The 18289-nt window shown below is 38.9% G+C and overlaps 1 pseudogene; it reads left to right on the top strand.

Moving 5' to 3' along the window:
- The window catches only part of LOC113343671, a 35376-nt pseudogene extending 17350 nt beyond the window's left edge, over positions 1-18026 (top strand).
- The last annotated feature ends 263 nt before the right edge of the window (positions 18027-18289 follow it).

Genomic DNA, 18289 nt, shown 5'->3' with positions numbered 1-18289 from the left:
ACCGAAGGAATTATTGCTTTAGTTGTGGAAGCCGCTCCAGTGACTGAGAACCGCATCATAGTGTATGAATATCCAACTGCAGGAGTTGCTTTCGATCCTCCATTTAACACTTCACTCCCATATCATGAACTGATAGGTGGATTCAACGTTCCCATTGGATATGCACGCTTGTACGAGACAATATGGAAGAAGTTTGGCCACATGATCGTTGACAGGAATCCTGGGCGTGCTTATGCTTTAACCATGCAAGTAGGCGTTATCTTGCGTGTCGTGAGTGATATGCGTGCCAGACCTAGGAATACTGTGACTCCAGATATACTCTTTGATTGGGAGTTTAACTTGGAGAATTCAGAGAGACTTGGCCTCAACGTGAAATGGCTTCGCAAGCAAATAAACGTTATCAAGGATTCATGTGAGAAGAACATACCCTTTCCCAATGATGCTGTGAAGGAGAAGGAGGACAAGATTTCCAAGCTGACGAGGAGTTGAACAAGGAGAGGGGCCGGCTTTGCAAAAATCTTGAAGGATGCTGATGAGCGAAAGTGTTTTTTCTTTGATTCCTTTGATTATCTCTTGAACTTCTGAACTTCTGAGAGATGTGAGGTTTAACTTGGTGTTTGATATAAATGGTTTTGGATTGACTGATGGTTAATTAGGATTTTCTTTACGAAATATGAACTGAATTTTGATAAATTGCTGAATTCAAATACTAATTGCAAGTATTGCAAACGTTTTGGAGGAATTGAAATACAAATGAAAGAAAATCCTAAATGTTAAATCCAAACGCCATGAATGCTTCGAACGCCCAATACCTCAAATGTCCAATAATTTCAGATAAACGCCTTGAGCCAATTTTCGTGAATTACTGGCAGGGTTCTGTCATCTGTGTTGATCAATTTGTAGTATCCTCCGGCCACGGACTTAGCGACCATGAATGGTCCTTCCCAATTGGAGTTCCTTGTAGAATGAAGACCGCGCTGAACTGCTTTGAGAACCAGGTCTCCTTCATGAAACTTGTTAGGCTTGGTCGATCGTGCCTTGAATATCTTCCGCTGATTCGGAATTCCCTGTTTGACGGAATTCCACGATTGTGGCACATATGGACACTCGCGCGGAAGAGAGTATCCAGCATAGTGTTGATCATGCTTAGCCAGGTCTTCAACAATAAACCTCTCGATGGAGTGACCGATTTGAAGAAGTTCTGAACCCAACCATTGGTGTAATATTGCTGAGGTGAAGTTACCCACTCGTAGCTTTTGATGACTGCTAAATTGTTCATGGGGAGTCCCTGGACCATAGTAGCATATCTGAACATTGGTAATATTGGAGCATGAGGAGAATAAGACTTGCCTGAGCTCGAAACCTTCTGACAAAGGTGTGCGGATTTTCTCCAAGTTCCTGCGTAAGTCCCATCAGAGTTTTTACTTCTTCCAGATGCTCAAACGGTGGTGCGTCCTCTGCTTCTCTACTCGGAATCCTTGTCGATGACAGGATGTGTTGAAGGCATCGTTATCCTTCCAGCATGAATCCAAGTTCTTCCAAGGACCATGTCGTATCCAGGGTCTTCCCGGATTATGAAAAACTTGGCCTCAGTGCAGATCAATCTTTCCGTAACTTTGAGAGTGATGAAGCCGTATGCGTCTCTGGAGATTCCTTCGTGGTCCCTGATTGCTATGGGAGCGTGGGTGGCTTCCTGTCGAGTAATACCAGCAGCTCTGAGAGTTTTCAAAGGGATGATGTTGACAGCGGTACCAACATCGACGAACGCCCTTTGAACTCATTTCCTTTAATGTGCACTGTGGTGAGCAGTCCCCAGATACATTTCTTTGTCGGTGGCTGAAGGTTCGGTGTGGTCTCTTGGATCAGCAGGTTTTCCGGACACGATGTGGTTCAGTGCAGCAAACATGTCTTTCCTTTGAGCTTTCGAAAGATACAACAACTCGCAGACATGTTCGATCAGAGATTGGACCGCTTCCTTGACAGGAGGTTCAGAGATGGTAAAAGTTCTGACTGGGAGGGGTTTTTTGTGTACTCCCTCAGTCCCCAGGTTGAGCTCTCCTGATTCGACCTTTTCTTTGAATATGCGCTTCAAAATTTTGCAATCACTTGTGGGATGGCTGACGTATCTATGGAAGCGGCAATACCGAGGATTTTCCATGGCTTCTTCAGTTGGTTCCTTCTTGACATAAGGCAATTTGATTGCACCATCTTGGATCCAGGCATCAAGTAGTTCATTAACTTCTTCCATCGAATAGGGAAAATCAGGTGCTTCTGGATCTTCCGTATGCTGAGGAGAGACTTTCAAAGTCTCCTTCTTGTGTGCCTTTGAAGGGGTGGAGGAAGTCTGCTTGTGTTGTGGTTCTGCTTTTCGCTTACTCTCCTCTGCGACAGCATTTGTTGAAGGTTGCAGGTTGTACTGCTTGTTGATCAAACGCCTGCTTCCTCGAGTTTCTATTGAATCCTCAGTATTTGTAGACTTTGCTCTTTCCAAAAGAGCGTGTGCAGTGGTTGCCGACCTCTTCGCAGCTTCGTGAAGCTCTGAGAAAGTCTGGAATCGAAGGTTCTCCAGCAAGGCCCTGTAGACCGGGAGCATGCCATTGATGCACAAGTCCACCAGTTGTTGCTCCGTGACGTTTGGGTCATGACAATCCAGGGCTTGGACTCTGAACCTTTTCACATAAATTGGGATTTTCACTGACCCTCTGAAACATTCTTCCAAGGTCGGAGAGGGTGACTTGTTCTGAAACGAAGAAGTATTTCCTGTAGAATGCGTTAACCATTTCTCCCCAATTGTTGATAGTCCCTGGTGCGATGTTGTTATACCAGGTGTATGCTCTGCCTTTCAGAGACTTTGAGAATTCCTTGAGACGAACGACATGATTATGTTCATGTTCTCCCAGGGCTTCGAGAAAACGAGAGACATGTTCCCGAGCATTGCCAGTTCCATCATATAAGGTGAAGGTTGGAGAAACGTAACCTTTGGGGAGTGGAATCCTCTGCGTAGCGGCAGGATAAGGAGGTTGATGACGATGGACATGCGATGTTTTGTCTTTTCCACGGTTCTCCAAGAGGTGCTCCAGATCCTCACGAGTGATAAAGTTCGATGATCCCTTCGCTGATGAGTTGTCTGCAGCAGTTTTGCGGACTTCGTCGTCTTCTACTGTATGGATTGGAATTACTTCAGGATCGTCATCTGAGGATTTCTCCTTCTCCTTTCCCTTCTCTTGAGTTTTCTATGACATCTTGTCAGTAAGAGTATTGAGATAATTACACAGCTCCTTCTGTGTAGCAGCCATGTCAGTATGATTCTTTGCAAGAGTCTCCTGCGCTTTGATAAGATCAGCAATAGTAGGTGGTGGATCTCCTCTGACTTCTTCAGGGTGTCGTCCGGACAGTGGATGACCTTCGACGTGAGGAGGAGTAATGTCACCACCATCAGTGTTGGAGGTCGTAATTGTCTCCGGGATATTCTGATTGTTGTTGTTGCTAGTGATAGCACGGTTTGTATTAGGATTCGTAACGGAACCTGACCTGAGATCAACCATCTTGTGGAATTGTGAGATTGCAACCGAGAGAATGATCTTCCACTGTGGTCGCCAATCTGTAGATGGGGAAAAACGATTTGCCGGTTTTTAAGGAATTGGGGAGACGACCGTACGGAGGAGACTCCTCGAACCGAGCAAAATGTTAAACCTCACACAGATGCACCGCTGCAAAGGGGGTACTTTATATTCGAGAGATCAATATGTAATACTCCGGCCTAAATCAAGACAATGACCGTTCCAGAGTAATTCGGTCACAAGAGAGGATGGGTTGATCTGTAGGAGGGAAGCTGGGAAATGTGTGGAATCAATGATAATCAAAGATTGTGGGTGTGTGAATTCTGAATAAGATAAGCTCTGAATGATTGAAATTGCTCAATTGAGAGTAGTTGCTCAATTGATGAGTTGATGATCTCGTGTTGTCGATGAGACGTGAGATTGATGATACTGTTGATGCCGATGATTCAATCATGATTCACAGACTTATTTATATTGCTGGAATTTTAGACACCATGACTCCATGAAGTGTGACAGTTGATGGAATCAAGGAGTGGGGAAGTCGGGATCGTGTTTGAAACCAGTTGCTCAACGTGTGGAGACTTGGTCGATTTTCCACCCACTACCTCGTGAATTCCTTCAACTGATTGCACGACTTGATCACATTCCATCGTGTGTTTGAACACACGTTCCGTAGACCGCCAGACCAAAATCCTAAGTGATATCCCCCCAAAGTGACACGATTGACGTCTCGTGGTATGCTAGTCAATTTATGACTTCGTGGTTTGATGGGACGATGAGTCCATGTAATTGCTGAGTTGAACATGATGTTCTGAAACTCATGAGTTGAACATGTCATGAGACAGAGGTATAGTTCTTACGATGAAGTGAGCAAGTATTGCTCATTCGATGGATCGTTGAATATTGATTGTTGAACCAATATTCCTTGGTTTGAGCAAAAAATTATCATCTGAGCAAGTGTTGCTCATGTGATGAATTGTTGAAAATTTGATTGTCTGAGCATGTATTGCTCATCTGATGGATTATTGGCAGCGTACCAAAAATATTAATTAGAATACTGGTCGTTGAACCAAGCATAATTAATAAAATTAATGACTATGAGGTCATCGTAAAATTATAAAGGTTGGAATCTGGAATGATGATCCTTGGATTCAGAAACCCTAATTTGATCAATTGATGATTAATTCATGGTTCGTCAGAATTTCAACCATGGGACGAAGGAGGGAGCGACTACATGGGACCGTGGATCAACCATGTAGTGTCCATATGCTCACGTGAGCAAATACAAAGAACTCCTGAAGAGTTGACGATTTGTTGGTGAAAGAATGATTAAATGCTGGTTTAATCATTTATTCGAAAATGCTCGTCTGAGCCTTAGGTGAGAAAACCTAATTAATTATCACGGAGTGAGGAACCGACCATGGGTCATGAAACTGACCCTGGGTAGTCACGTGACCACCTGATGATCACTTCATGAAAATCCAAAGTGTTTGGAAGAGTCTTGGACCTAATACGTGCAATTGTGCAAATTAGGTCAAAATTGTGAAACTTGATGAGACCGGCTTCTGTAAGACAAAGAGCCAATCTTGGTCGGTCAAGATAGCGTGCTCGTGTCCCCAAGGCGTCCGTGTCTCAGTCCTGAGAATTTTGATATTTCCTGGCATGCAATTGAGCATCCATTCGAGAAAATATGCCAAATTAGGGTTTCGACGAAACTGAGGAAAACACCATGAGATGATGGAAAATAATTATAAAATAAGGAATAAGGAGGCATGGGACCGCCGAGGCCAAGGAATGGTCGGCCCGTCGTTGCCACGGTCCCGTGGTGCCTTTTCCTTAATTTTATAATATTTTGATGATTTTATGAAAAATTCATGAATTTTGAGAAATTTGATGAATTTAGGGAGTTTCCATGAATTGAAGGAGTTTTCATGAGTTCAGGGAAGCAAAAAATATTAAATAATAAAAACAAGGGCGTGTGGGACCATGGAGGTGCGGACGGCCGGCTAGGGCCCGGTCCCACGAGTTTTCATAGTTTTTAATATTTTTTTAGGTATTTTTTCATGATTTGAGGGAATTTTTCCTAATTTGAGAGAAATACCATGAAATCAAGGAATTTGATGAATTCAAGAAAAATAAAAATAATAATAAAACAAAGGGGAGTGTGGGACCGGCTAGGGAATGGCCGGCCGGCCAGGGCCCGGTCCCACAAGTTTTCATAATTTATTTTATTTTATTATTATTTGGTGATTTGTGCAAAATACCATGAAATCAAGGAGTTTTTTCATGAAATCAGAGAAATAATAATAATAAAATAATGAGGAACCGTGAGGTGTGGGACCGGCTGGGACCAAGGCGCGGCCGGTTGGCCCATGGTCACGCCCCACACTCCTTTCCTTAATTTTATATTATTTTTTATGGATTTATGACAATACCATGAAACCGAGGAGTTTCCTCGAGACGAAGAAGATTTGATCAAATGAGAGAATTTTCATCAAATCATGGAAAATAATGTATTAAAAATATAAAACTGGCGTAGGACTAACCACGACACGGTCGGTTGGTCGTGTGTCCGTGTTCCCAGCACTTTGGTCAATATTTTTAATTATTTATTATTTTCTTCCCTATTTTGCATAGGTTCATCGTTTCGTTGTATTTTGAAATACTCGTTCGTGCGGTGACTGTTAGTGTATCGTCGTTGAACACACTTTCACCATTTGGATCGGGGCTTACTTAGAGGTAGCTCAGACGCCCGGTTGTTGATTATTTATTACTAATTATGGAATTCAGTGGAGAATAATTCACAAAACTGAGTAATAAGATGTTTATTATTAATTCATATGATCAGCTGAGGATTCGACTACAAATTCAGAATAATAAAGTGAGCATTACCATTCCATGGGATCGTAGATTCGACCATAGAATCGGAGTAATTAAGATTTATCTATTACCATTTATGAGACCAGTTGTGGATTCGATCATGAAATCAGTGTAATGAGATAATATAGTTATTGCTATTCTATGAGATCAAGCCGTGGATTCGATCATAGAATCAGAACAATTGTTTATTGCCATTCCATGGGACCAGTCGTGGATTCGACCATGGAATAGGAGCAATTGTTATTGCCATTCCATGGGACCAGTCGTGGATTCGACCATGGAATAAGAGCAATAATAGATTATTCTGGGAATTCAGTAGTGAATGTCACGGCAGAATTAATCTTAATTAGGAATAATTAACTTTGTGGCTCTATACTAGCAGAGCAAGCTGTCTAGGAGCATTAATTATGTCGATATGAGCTTGTCGGTAAGTCATATCCTTTATATAGTCAGGGTAAACTCGTTGTTTGTTCCTGAAGACGTTATCGCTCTATACTAGCAGAGCAAGCTGTCTAGGAGCCGTCCATCTCGTGATACTATATAGAAATAATCACTGAAAGTGTTCAGTATTTATGAGATTTGCCGTTGTCCAGTCGTGAGACTACATATCTACATGTACTCCGAGAGAAAGTACTCTCCGTTGAGAATTCGATGAGAGACCCATGTCTGAATACTCACGTCTGATTGCTGGATCAGAGCTTCGTATAATTATGATTTTACGATTTTAGCCCTTGTCGAAAATCCACCATCTACACTTCTGATCGATTTATGTGATGAGAGTGAATCCTATTTGAGGAAATCAGTTATCCAAGATGATTATATGAAGAAGGTGATGGTGCTGATATTACCGAATTCAAGACTTCACAAAGAAGGTAAATCAGAAATTAAATTTTAGGGTTTCTAATTGATTGAAATTGCTTTATGAATCTGTTTTAAATGGATAAATTATATATGGGTTTGTGTTTGATTGTAGTTTAGATAGTTCTATAGGATTTAATTTCAGTTTCTGTTTTAATCGGGTATCAGGTTAGGATTTTTAGGGTTTGAGCTGTTGCTGTTGAATCTCAGTTGAAGGATTGAATTAGTTATAGGTGATTGAAGTTAGGTTATTGATTTAGGGTTCTGCAAAGATGAAATAGAAACTAGGGGTGTGAGTATTTTAGTTGGGAATCAGTTGAATGGTACTGGAAGGAAGAAGAATGGTGAATTGGGGTTGTTGAAGTTGATTTAGAGTTGGGGTTGAGATAAGAAGAATAAAATATAATGATTGATCTGAGCTGAAGTTTTTGTTGTTATATATGGAATTATCTAAGTATGAACAAAAGAACAAATCAATGTACTGTGATGGTTGTGGTGTTGTGGTATTATGTTGAGTTGTTGTTGTAGTTATCTGGACTAGTGTAGGGAGAATGAGACTCAGAAATGTTGGTGATGCTGTGTTATTGGTGAATCAAGAAAGAAGATATAGTTGCAGTTGGTGGTTGAATGTTTGATAGTATTGTTCCAGGAAGTGGGTGTACGGATTGCTGGAACTGCAGGTGAAGCTGTAACTTCAAATGGAGATGTTAGTGAAGCTGAACTTAGTTAGATAACTAAAGGTTTCTGGTTCAAATTTTGAATGAATATGGAGTTTTAGTTGTTTGTCGGGATTGTGATGAGTTTAAGAAGAAGATGAAGATTGATTTGTGGTCTTGGCTTGAGGCTGTGAAAGAAATATGTTTTAATTCAGCTGAATTTGTGGTGTTTGTTGTTGAAAAAGCGGGGGTCTAACAACACCACCCAATATTTCGACTAACAATCTGTATGGACTAACTCCGAAATACTTTACTAGAGAATCAACTAGACAATCAGACTCAATCTAGATAAAAAGTATCTCAAGGAGTTATTATCTCAATCTCTCGATTTGATTTCTACTCAAGCTAAAATAAATAGCGAGTCTTTATCAAATAGAGATAACTTGGACGGTACCAAAGACCAATGTCCAAGGATCAATCAATATCAATCAACAACCAAAGATTGGATTTCCAATTGATGATCACGAACACACAACCTTTATTATTTCAATTATATAAAATATAATGCGGAAAAGAAATAACACAGACACCAGAAGTTTTGTTAACGAGGAAACCGTAAATGCAGAAAAACCCCGGGACCTAGTCCAGATTGAATACACACTGTATTAAGCCGCTACAGACACTAGCCTACTGCAAACTAACTTCAGACTGATCTATAGTTGAACCCCTACCAATCTCCCACTGATACAAGGTACAGTTGTACTCCTACGCCTATGATCCTAGCAGGACACTGCGTACTTGATTCCCTTAGCTGATCTCACCCACAACTAAAAGTTGCTGCAACCCAAAATCACAGACTTGATAATAACGAATCTGTCTCACACAGAAAAGTCTATCGAAAGGATAAATATGTCTCCCACAGATAAACCCTAGGTTTTGTTCCGTCTTTAGATATAAAATCAAGGTAACATGAACCAATTGATAATCCGGTCTTATATTCCCGAAGAACAGCCTAGATTAATCAATCACCTCTCTACAATCCTTCCTGACTACACAAGCGGATTGTCGAGGAATCACAAACAGTGAGACGAAGATGTTTGTGACTTCTTTATCTTGCCTATCGGAGAACTCTCACGATCTCAAGCCAATCAATCGATTGTACTCGTACGATAGAAGATGCAAGATCAGATCACACAACTACGATAAAAGTATTACCGGTCTGGCTTCACAATCCCAATGAAGTCTTTAAGTCGTTAACTCGAGTTTAGAGAAGAAACTCAAGAGTTAATGGAGATCGACTCTAGCGAGCGCACTAGTAGCACACAGACGTATGGGGATTAAGTTTTTCTCTTGCTAGATGTCTCCTACATATAGCCTTTCAAATCAGGGTTTTTCCTTAAGTACAAAGCAAACTCTATCCACCGTTAGATGAAAACCTGATTTAGATTCAAGCCAATATCTCTCAACCGTTAGATCGAAAGACATAGCTTGTCACACACACTTGGGTACACGTTTACTGGGTTTAACAAAACCATGCCGAAACGAGTACACGTATGTTGGTTCAACATGATAATCCAAAAGGTCAACCATATGAGCATCTCATATTAATCATGTTCTTCTTTACCATAACTAGTTCAATTGACTCAAATGAACTAGTTAAGAGTTGTTCAATTGCTATGAAATCTTATGTAACTACACAAGACACAATTGAAACAAAGATGATTCGATTCGATTAGAATCGGCTCATGAACATTATAGCCACGGTTTGCATAAAGCATTCCTTAATAATTAATGTTTCATGTTCATAGCACATCTTTAGATCATAACCTCTTAAGCTCACAAACAAGTTCGCGGACTTAAGTTAATCGGTTGAGTTTTCCAAACTCTGCAGAAATTCTCGGGTCGAGAACTTCCACCAGTTCGCGGACTTAGCACACAAACAAGTTTTGGAAATCCCAGCAGAAATTCTCGGTCGAGAACTTCCGTCTGTTCGCGGACTTGGCAAGCCAATTCCACAATCCTACCGATTTCTCTTGATCAACAAAGTGCGAAAACTTTGGTTCAAGGAATACATGGTTATATAATCTAAACTCTCAATTCAATCATTGAAACATTCTCAGATGGCGATATTCAGTCGTGAAGAACAACAGACCTTTCTCGTCAGAGCAATTTCCAAAGTGATTGAAACTTTCATGACTTTCTTCACTAGGTGAAGATAAACCCTATCAAAGCGAAACGCTTTACCAATACATGGTCGAGTAAAAGATAAGCATTGAATACTCAGCTCGAAATATTTAGTGTATATGATCTAGTCTATATAGCATACGACTTTTGTATCATAAGAAGTAGGAGAAGATAGATAGACTTTCGAGTGATAGATAAGTTCAAGTCTTCACATACCTTTTTGTTGATGAAGTTCCACGGTTCCTTGGTGTAGATCTTCGTCGTTTTCGTTGAATCACCATGAAGTCCTTGATCTCAACTACCCTTTTCCTATCCTAGTCCGAGACTTAGATAATAGGCTAGAAATCAAGACTTTATAGTTTTGATCACTAACATTGACAAACATGCTTGATATAGAAACGCATGCGAGGTTGACCGAGCTATGCTCTAACAATCTCCCCCTTTGTCAATTTTAGTGACAAAACTTTTAGTACATATGGAATACAAAAAAGATAAACTTTAGTGGCTCCTATTCCATAGTCCAATCTTCAACGTTCCTTGAAATCTTCGTCCTTCCAAGTACTCCAATGATCCCAAAGGTTGTAAGTTTAGTAACACCATTGTTGAAGATCCGTAGCTATAACAATGAGAGAAATCGAGATTCTCGATCATTATTATACAGTGTCATAGTATTATTATGAACATCAAAGTCCAATTGCATCACAACTTTAACAATAATACTATGGTGATATGTATCGCTCCCCCTTAGTCAATACTCCATCTCGATCATGGAAACCACTCCCACTTACACAATGATCCGAAAACAATATGTATTTGTAGTGTGACCTACAATATTTATCCCCCTTTTTGTCAATAAAATTGGCAAAGGTACAAGAACGGGTTCATAATGAAATTTCCACAAGAGACATTTCATGACCAAAAGAAAGATAACATATCATCTTAATTTAGATGCAATCTTATAGCCGAAGCTAACAACATTCATCAAGGAGTTTTAAGACGCAAGATAACCCCTATAAAATTCCACAACCGCACTCCCCGCAAGATATTACCATTAAGCACAAGTTCAAAAGAACTCTCCCCCATTTGATGTCATTCCCAAAGGAACAACAAGAGCGACCTTAATTTCGAAAGAAAAGAAGGATTTTTATTTGGACACTAAAAACCATGTGAATGATTTCTTATATCCAAAACTCAATCAAAATACTCACAAGTAAACCCATGAATATTCTAATTGGAACGCGCAATTAAATCAAAACCACAAAAGTGATCAATTTAATTGAAAGTGCTCAACATAAGTAAACTCACGGAGCAACAGGCTACGACTAAGTTAATCATATGGAGGTGACTAACTTAACCGTTCAAGTACTCAACATAAGGAAAACCTTACGGAATACGTGACTACATTAACCAATAAAACATGATAGTGTAGCCGTTCATATACTCAACACAAGAACTTGTGGAATATATGAAAACTCAACTAGATTAATTACAAGAGAACCTATAATTAATCTAATCGGAATACAAACAACCAAACTAATCACCGAAGTAATCAATTGAATTATTTTGGGCTCAACATAAAAAGATTACGGAACCCCGACTAAGATTATCATAGAACATGACCATCTTAACCGTATATGTACTCAACATAAGAAGGAAAACTTATGGATTACAAACTAAATAACCAAGGATGATTAATTTAGTTCATAATGCTCAACATATAGCATCTTACGGAACAACCAACAAAGCCAAGGTAAATCGACTTAGTTGTAAGGTGCTCAACATAAGACACACAATGGAGCCTTCACGGTAAAACATAGCAAGATGGATCAATGAAGATCAATACCGTGGATAACATACAAGGATCTATTCTATATTTGCATCATTATATGCATAACAACATAATAGACTTTATCCTTGTCACACAAAAGATTTAATCCAATTTTCCATCAAATACATGATTGCATAGGCATAACTTTTGTATATGTCAAACGTCCGTTCGTTCTTTCATCAACACGAATATACATTCATGAACGACTTTACTTTTGACCGCAATATGGGACCTTCAAGTTCACAGACGCAAACAATACATATCGCATAAAAATATTGCAATATAATAAACCAGGAAAATACTGAAATAATAATCATCCTCCAAATATTTTAGAATTTAATACAAATAAACCTAAAAAATAACATAAGAGAAGATGAAAACAAAAATAGCTATGTGTAGTCACAATCATCGCTATTCAAAGCACTAGTTATTCTTCTATCTAAACCAAAAAGAAGACATACTAGGCATCTAAAGAGACAAGCTAGAGAGAACCAGACTCCGTCGTTTCCCTGACCGCGAAAAGGGATATGGCCAACACAGGATCCTCACAGGACAAGGAGTCTTCCGGCTTGTGAACGACATCCTTCTCTGCATCATCAGAGAGATGATTCTCTTTACGAAGATCATTGATTTGAGATTTTATGAGACCAAGGTCAGACACAACCTTTTCCAACTCAGTTTTCACCTTATCAAGACCTTTAAGAGTATCAACAAGTTGCAGTTTTGCTTCCCAAAGTACTTAAGAAAGTCATGAAAAACTTCAGCATAGATCATATCATCCTTTTCAGCATCTTCATGAGTATACGCAAAGAAGCATGAGGCATTGGGATGATCTTCATCTACCAGAGTTCTCTTCTTCTTAGAATCAACCTCAAAACCTTTGTCAAGGAATCCTTTTCCAAAACCGCCATAACAAGAATAGGAGGAAGACATTCTCAAAACTCCAAAGCTACCCGAAGTACACGAACGTGACTTGTAACCCTAAGAGGTTGGGTATTTATCCTTGGGGACAACAATTTAGGGTTTCAAATAAACTGTTGACTCGGGCCAGAATGAAATCCGTTCGAGTACAACGAAAACCCAAGAAATAAAGTCCTTCAAACAATTTGAAAACATGACCTAAAAACAAGTTTTAAGACAGTATGCAACAACTTCTTTTGACTTAACCAATACTTGTACTTAGCAGATCTGTCAACACAAGTTTAGCTATGGACGATAAGAAAATAACATAACTCAACAGATGCAAGTAACAAGTATACCTGTTATTTGACACAACTTACTCAACAGGATTTTATATGAGTAAGTTCTCGAACCTTGTGATTAATTAGCACAAGTACGAGCCACAGGCTCATTACGAGGTTTCTGTCTTTGGTTAAGTTTGTTTTTCCTCTTAATCTTAGAGAGGAATCCTGTATGACATGAGAAATTATCATAAAATTTACTGTCATCAAAACAATAGACATAGTTAGACTCCTTACCAGAAGCGTCTTGACATGAGGAAGGGGATATTCTGTCGACAAGCTCTTTGTACCTCACAATTAACTCCTTAATATCGTTTCTTATCTCATCGACTTTCCTTTCTTCTGGGATGACTTTCTCAACAGGAACATTGTTGCATTTAGAGACACGGTGTTGGACATCCTTCGAACGATGTTTATTCAGACGTCTATTCTTCCTTTGAACATTGGAGGAACTCACTGTACTGACTTTTCTGTTAACATACACATGATAGGTACGAAAGCCAATAGGCTCAATAATACGTATGTCTGTCACACCTTTGAGAATCAAGTCTAGGGTGTGTTGTAATTGAACTAAATAATCTTTATTCAACTTAGAGTTTCTCTTTTGTTTAAAAAAACTTTTGGTCTCACAAACAAGACAAACCTTTTAATCAGAAGATTTATCTCTTTTACAGAATGTCCCGAGTTTGGTGGAGACACCTGATTTTACTTCTGAAGGAAAAACATCAGAAGTTCTTGATATATTAGATTGATTTGAACAACCTTGAACAGAGAGTTTATTCAAACGGCGTTCAATATCCAAGGCATCTTTTTCGAGGCTGCTCTCAAGAGATTGATTATCAGCGTCGTCATGGACTTTGCAATCTTTTACACTACCAAGAGGATCATTGAGATGGAGTTTTAACTGCTTCAGTCTAACAACTTGTATTCTAATCAGATTTAGAATCAATCTACTCTCTTCAGCTGTATCCCATTCATTAGAAGAACTGGCCTCTTTCGAGGGAAGAACAGAAGCATCCATGCCATAGTTTGTCTCCCTCGTTGAACCATCAGGTTTTTCTATATTCGAGATGAAATAGCTTTTCTCTTTAATAGACTTAGATGAGAGAGAATCTTTATTACTGGTGATGCGTTTATCAGAGATAATACTCTTGTCCATAGAGTCATATCGCTACAAACACAGACTGATGAGGTCTTTAACGTGTTTGCCTGCTCTGATACCAATTGAAAAAGCGGTGGTCTAACAACACCACCCAATATTTCGATTAGCAATCTGTATGGACTAACTCCGAAACACTTTACTATAAAATCAACTAGACAGTCAAACTCAATCTAGATAAAAAGTATCTCAAGGAGTTATTATATCAATCTCTCGATTTGATTTCTACTCAAGCTAAAATCAATAGCGAGTCTTTATCAAAGAGAGATAACTTGGACGTACCAAAGACCAATGTCCAAGGATCAATCAACTACAATCAACAACCAAAGGTTGGATTTCCAATTGATGATCACGAACGCACAACCTGTATTATTTCAATTATATAAAATATAATGCAAAAAAGAAATAACACAGACACCAGAAATTTTGTTAACGAGGAAACCGCAAATGCAGAAAACCCCAGGACCTAGTCCAGATTGAATACACACTGTATTAAGCCGCTACAGACACTAGCCTACTCCAAGCTAACTTTGGACTGATCTATAATTGAACCCCTACCAATCTCCCACTGATACAAGGTACAATTGTACTCCTACGCCTCTGATCCCAGCAGGACACTGCGCACTTGATTCCCTTTGATGATCTCACCCACAACTAAAAGTTGCTGCAACCCAAAATCACAGACTTGATAATAAACGAATCTGTCTCACACAGAAAAGTCTATCGAATGAATAAATCTGTCTCCCACAAATAAACACTAGGTTTTGTTCCGTCTTTAGATATAAAATCAAGGTAACATGAACCAATTGATAATCCGGAAATATATTCCCGAAGAACAGCCTAGATTAATCAATCACCTCTCTACAATCCTTCCTGACTACACAAGCGGATTGTCGAGGAATCACAAACAGTGAGACGAAGATGTTTGTGACTTCTTTATCTTGCCTATCTTAGAACTCTCACGATCTCAAGACAATCAATCAATTGTACTCGTACGATAGAAGATGCAAGATTAGATCACACAACTACGATAAAAGTAGTATCGGTTTGGCATCACAATCCCAATAAAGTCTTTAAGTCGTTAACTCGAGTTTAGAAAAGAAACTCAAGAGTTAATGAAGATCGACTCTAGCGAGCGCACTAGTAGCACACATACGTGTGGGGATTAAGTTTTGCTCTTGCTAGATGTCTCATATATATAGCCTTTCAAATCAGGGTTTTGCCTTAGGTACAAAGCAAGCTCTATCCACTGTTAGATGAAAACCTGATATAGATTCAAGCCAATATCTCTCAACATTTAGATCGAAAGACATAGCTTGTCACACACACTTGAGTACACGTTTACTGGGTTTGAGAAAACCATGCCCAAACGAGTACACGTATGTTGGTTCAACATGATAACCCAAAAGGTCAACCATATGAGCATCTCATATTAATCATGTTATTCTTCACCATAACTAGTTCAATTAACTCAAATGAACTAGTTAAGAGTTGTTCAATTGCTATGAGATCTTATGTAACTACACAAGACACAATTGAAACAAAGATGATTCGATTCGATTAGAATCGGCTCATGAACATTATAGCCACGGTTTGAATAAAACATTCCTTAATAATTAATGTTTCATATTCAGAGCACACCTTTAGATTATAACCTCTTAATCTCACAAACAAGTTCGCGGACTTAAGCTAATCGGTTGAGTTTTCCAAACTCAGCAGAAATTCTCGGGTCGAGAACTTCCGCCAGTTCGCGGACTGAGTTCGCGAACTTAGCACACAAACGAGTTTTGGAAATCCCAGCAGAAATTCTCGTTTGAGAACTTCCGTCAGTTCGCGGACTGAGTCTGCGGACTGGGTTCGCGGACTTGGCAAGCCAATTCCACAATCCTACCGATTTCTCTTGATCAACAAAGTTCGAAAACTTCGGTTCAAGGAATACATGGTTATGTAATCTAAACTCTCATTTCAATCATTGAAACATTCTCAGAGGGGGATATTCAGTCGTAAAGAACAACAAACCTTTCTCGTCAGAGAAATTTCCAAAGTGATTGAAACTTTCATGACTTTGTCACTAGGTGAAGATAAACCTGATCAAAGCGAAACGCTTTACCAACACATGATTTCGAGTAAAAGATAAGAAATGAATACTCAGCTCGAAATATCAAGTGTATATGATCTAGTCTATATATCATACGAATTTTGTCTCATAAGAAGTAGGAGAAGAATAGATAGACTTTCGAGTGATAGATAAGTTCAAGTCTTCACATACCTTTTTTTTGATGAAGTTCCACGGTTCCTTGGTGTAGATCTTCGTCGTTGTCGTTAAATCACCATGAAGTCCTTGAGCTCAACTACACTTTTCCTATCCTAGTCCGAGACTTAGCTAATAGGAAAGAAATCAAGACTTTATAGTTTTGATCACTAACATTGACAAACATACTTGATATAGCAACGCATGCGAGGTTGACCGAGCTATGCTCTAACAGTTAAGGCCAAAGTTGAAGTTCTACAAAGAAACCAAAGGTACGTATTTATTTATTAGGTCTGTATATTAATATGTAAGATGAAACACTATACTTACCATGTGGCAGCCGAATCATCTGCATATCATCTAAAATGTCTAAGTTCAGTAGAGATGCATGTATCTCTTTGTATACAAATCTCAATTGTAGCGCCTTTGAATGTAATAAACACAGGCATTTTGTAATTAGATTGCAATTTAAGTTTGAAACTCGATAAAAAAAATGGAGAACTCTGACACTCAAATAACGAAGGATTTACTTTTTCTTTTGGGGAGGTGGGGGGTGAGGGTGAGGGTGGGGGAAAACAGATTACACAAACTTGTACGAAAGTACTGTAAATGGGTCATTAATATATTAACCTGAGAATTGGGGCAATCCAACAGGCATATGATGGGAGAATATTTGAAATCCTTCAATGTGAAAGAGCTACAAAATTTTGAGCACCAACTTGATACTTCCGTGAAGAAAATTAAATCAAGAAAGGTATATACAAATAAACATTACTTGGTAACTAATTTGTATCTCTGTATTGAGTTATTTATACGATTTTTTTTCATATTTATTTTATACAGAACCAGCTGTTGTATGAATCCATTTCTGAGCTTCAGAGAAAGGTTTTATCCTCTCCATTCTTCTCACATACAGAAAAACATGCTTTATATACGTTTGGCTAATCAAAGGTGACAAATTTCTCATGCATATACATTGTTGTTATTATAAATAATAGGAAAAATCTTTAAAAGAGCAGAATACCGTTCTAGGGGACAAGGTAATTATTATCTCTAATAAAATAAAGGGGTAGCATTAGTTGGATTCAATTGGATTCAAATATAGGGTGGATGCTTGGTTTAGGGTGTTCGAATCCACCTTAAAAGTAACCGTATGTCAACCTTAATATCTTTCATTTTCTATCTAGGAACGTTCTTGATCATGAATTTATTCCTTATTGTATATAGATCAAGGATAAAGAACAAGAACTGGGGACATCGGGTCAGCAACAATGCAACCAAGCTCAAGCTCAAAATACATGCCCAAAGCTCAGAACTTACCGACCATCCTTTTCTCGCAGGAACTTCCTTATGAGCCTCCTGCAAGAGCCATAGTTATTCCACGGTGGATGCTTGGTCTCAAACAATAGTAAGATATTCACTTCCATGGCGGGTGCTTGGTATCAACTCTCAATCAAAAGAAAGATATTGTGCTAACTAGGTGTAGCCCTTGCGAATTTCATTTATAGCAGGTGCAAACAAGATATTGCATCTACACAGACAGTGCAAAAAGTGTATTTCACCATAAAGGCGAATATATTCACCAGTGTAAGAGCAAGTCCAATGGGGTGCAAACAAGCCATTTTACACCCACAATAGGACATATAGACAAGTAAAATGGATGTACAAACCC

The sequence above is a fragment of the Papaver somniferum genome, unplaced genomic scaffold (genome assembly GCF_003573695.1).
Source record: "Papaver somniferum cultivar HN1 unplaced genomic scaffold, ASM357369v1 unplaced-scaffold_65, whole genome shotgun sequence".
Classification (NCBI taxonomy): Eukaryota; Viridiplantae; Streptophyta; class Magnoliopsida; order Ranunculales; family Papaveraceae; genus Papaver; species Papaver somniferum.
The sequence above is the reverse complement of the archived record's forward strand: the minus strand, read 5'-3'. Positions and strand labels throughout refer to the sequence as shown.